The sequence below is a fragment of the Notechis scutatus genome, chromosome 4 (assembly GCF_049901735.1).
Source record: "Notechis scutatus isolate UNSWTSFEM ecotype Mainland chromosome 4, rNotScu1.2, whole genome shotgun sequence".
Taxonomy (NCBI): domain Eukaryota; kingdom Metazoa; phylum Chordata; class Lepidosauria; order Squamata; family Elapidae; genus Notechis; species Notechis scutatus.
The window spans coordinates 68,060,188-68,063,899 of NC_142012.1; the positions used below are offsets into that span (position 1 = coordinate 68,060,188).

At 34.2% G+C, this 3,712-nt stretch overlaps 1 protein-coding gene across 1 annotated transcript in view; it reads right to left on the reverse strand.

Moving 5' to 3' along the window:
• FNIP2 (folliculin interacting protein 2) overlaps positions 1–3,712 on the reverse strand; it is a 69,882-nt gene that overhangs the window by 65,638 nt on the left and 532 nt on the right. The gene's annotated exons all lie outside the window — the stretch shown is intronic.

Consider the following 3,712-nt stretch of genomic DNA (forward strand, 5'->3'; position numbering starts at 1 on the left):
AGCTCAGTTGTACAGGCAAATCAAACTTATCATTTTTGTTAACCTATACTTTTCAGGCATCTATCTCTATTTGCTCTTTCCCTTGTATTTGCTGAATAAAATGGTTCACAATTTGGTTATTCATTTCCTTTGGGGAAAAAAGTAGCCAAGGCCAGAGTGATGACATCACATGCGCAGACAGCACACTTTCACATGACATCCTATTCCATTCTTTGTGACTGTTTATCTTGTGATCCATTTGCCAGATTCTGCCCTTTTGATCTGTCTGGCTCTGTATTCTATATTGCATGAAAGATAGGAAGGATGTATCTGGGAAGCTCATAAGTAGATGGGAAATGTTTTTCACTTTTTCTTTTTAGCCTGCATCCCTTCATGCTGCCTTTTGTTCTAAAGATAATAAATGCCCATCTACAGATTTTCTTAATTCTGTTTTAAACTATTGAAATTATAGTAGTGGCATGACCACATATGGAGATTGTTGGTCTCAAACTTAAACTACTGTATTTCATAATGTATGTGTCTTAAATGTTCACATATTTAACTTTAATAAATGATTCAAAATTCTAATATATTAGAGTGATAAAACATCTCAGTATAAACATCTACATCTTCGTTGACTTTAATACTTTTGTCATTGTTATTATTCAACTTTCTGTCTAGAAAATTCTTCGTCCTGTTAATAGCTTGCTTTGCTATATGATTTTTCTTTTGTAAAGAATTACTCTTAAGAGCCACTTTTGTTTGTCCCTTTCTGCATCTATTATAGCTTTACAATATCCTTTTAAAAGTTTATTTTGCATTGCATTTTAAAAACACGAAAAAACTGGAAAAACACAAAGATGACAATACTTTGTCAAAGAAAAAAAAGATATATAGAAAATGCTTTAGAAGAGAAAAAAATTACAAAAGAAAAAGGCATATCATTTTAGAGGTACCTAGTTACAATTCTTTATATAATGCAATTATTATTCAAATAAATACATATCTCTAATACATATGCCCAACTATCATTTTTTTAAAAATCTTACTGTATTTTGTATAACGAGTCCAATATTTCATTATCCATACAAAGTCTACATCTGTAGGTAGTCTCCTCATAGGGAAAAGTATAATCAGGTCCTCAACCCAATAAATGAAAGGAAAGTTTTTAAAGAGACAAAATGGATTTAAGCTAATTTCAAAAATGCTATATACATTTTTTAAATACGTTTTCTGACTTCTTCAGTTCTATGCAAGCAGTTAGCCTTATTCTTATTCTTATTCTATATCTTCTCTGAGAGAGCTATATGGTAACTTGAAACATGTTGATTTAACATTTTGTTTAGGCTTCCAATGTTGTCATGTACCTAATACACACCTTTTTGTTTTGGTATGCCTATACTGTCATGTAGCTAATATATATTTTTTGTTTATAGTAGAAGGAAGGGAAGGGCGTAGCAATGTACATTCCTTTAGTTCCTTATAACGTGGGAATCAAACCAGTCCAGCTAGTTGTGGTATAGATTGCCAGATAAAAAACTTGGAAAGTATGGATTATCTGTACCCTAAATGAAACATTGACAGACACTGACTTTTATTTTATGCCTGGTATTGTAAATCACATAACTAGGTTTTTTTCACCGTAATTGTTTACTAGTAATCCTAAAAAATATTGGAAATAGAATGAGTTGATCCCAATGCATTCTGCATTTCAAGTTCCTGGCAAGGCAATATACTTAGCAAATAAAATATTTAATTCTTCAATTTGCCATTTCAGATTTTATTCAGATTTTCATGAACATTTTACGTATCTTCAAGTAAAATAGAATGACCCTTAACATCAAATGAGGAGATTGACAAAAGGAACGTATCTTTACCATTACAGGCATACAAAGTATTCCACTCTGCTTTGTGTAATTTAGACTTCATGACCTTATTGTAATTTCATGCATTTTTAGGCAGCAAGCCACAGCCACCCCAGTCACATGACCACCTAGCCATCATGTGACCACCTAGCCACACCTACCAGTCACATGCCCACCAAGCCACACCCACAAATTAGGCAACGCCCACAGAACCGGTTGTTAAGGAATTTAAATCCCACCCCTGTATAAGCCTCTTTAGCATGTTAGGTACACTAAGTGTAGCATTCTGCAAGAGTGATATAAAAATACCTATTTCATTACTATTATCTAGTGTTACCCAACACTCTTACAGGCCATTGTTATCCCACACTCTTCCCCATTTTCATTTATTGGACATAAGACATATAAAGGCTTTTACAGGACAACTGCATTTTGATATCCATGTCTGTTAGAGAATAAAAATAGGATTCTATGCTATTATGGCTGTAATATAATTATGTATAAAATACATATGGTATGGTAATTGCCAGCGTGACTAATTCAGATATTCCTGAATGGTTTTAGATTGTTCAAATATACCAACTGTCAACAGAATTCAGACTCAATGCATTCAAAAGCATCTTACTTTTACGTTCAAGGAACATATAGTAGAAGATAAAAACAGATGACAGAACCAGACCATTTAATTTTTTTGAAAATAATATCACAACAGAAAACATGCACATATTTAGAAGAAATGAATCAGGAAGACATTTTATCATTTTTTTTTTCAAAAATAAGAACTTTATATAAGCCTGCATCTCTCACTTTTCACTGAAGCTAAACTTTAAGCATAATTGCATAGGAGATCAGTCTAGTAACCACAGTGGGACACATATTTATAAAGGTATAAAGGAATGGTTGTAAAGCACTGTAATCACGTAGCAATACTACAAGAAAATTATAATCTTATCCCATACTTTTTCAAAGGGTCTAGAGAGAGTGTCACATGTTCTTTCTCTGCTGTCCCTCTCTTTTGCTTTTACACTTCAAGGATGAGGAGCTGGAAACCAGGATAAAGTCTGCTGTTTGTACATCACATCACATCACACTGCTTTGAATCAGGCCAACCCTCCCCATCCTGTTGCTTTCCAGATACACTGAGCTTCCATCATCCCCAGCCAGTGTTAACTATTGTTGAGGTTCAGTGGGAATTGATGAAGTGATTATACATATTTTGAGGGGAATGCTCCAGATTGGAAAAAAAAAATACACTAGATACATTTTTGGAAGATCAACATAGACCAAATCCAATAAAAGGCATAATGGTATATCTATTAAGCAATCTTATTGAATTCATTGAGGCTTCTCTGATGTACTTATAGGACTTAGTTTAAGTACTTTAAAAGACAGGAGATGTCCTAAGAGTGGTCATTTTAAAGAGAGAATCCTAACTCCCCAAATTATCCACGAGGACCAGCTATTACAGTTACTGAACACGTGCAACATGTTTTGAACCATTTATAGGAGCCATTACAAAGAAAAAAAACCCAAACTACGACCAAGATTTGTCTTGCTGTAATACTCTACTCCCTTAAAACCGAAACGACCGGCAAGAAAATTACAGCATGCAAGATCGTTCTCTTTTTTTGGGTTAGGATTTGGGCTACTTTATCCAAACACATATTGCACTTTTAATCATAAAAGCAAAGACTCTGAAGAGCATGGAGAGTCTACAGAGGATAAAGAGAACTGGCTATATAGATGAGGAAAAAGTACACCCTACGCGCTCCCAGGTCTCATGTTTGGGGCAGTTGGATGTTCTTTATCCAAATGCCCAACGCACCCAAAAGGAAGCCTCAAGAGAATAAACGCCTGCATTTCCTCAC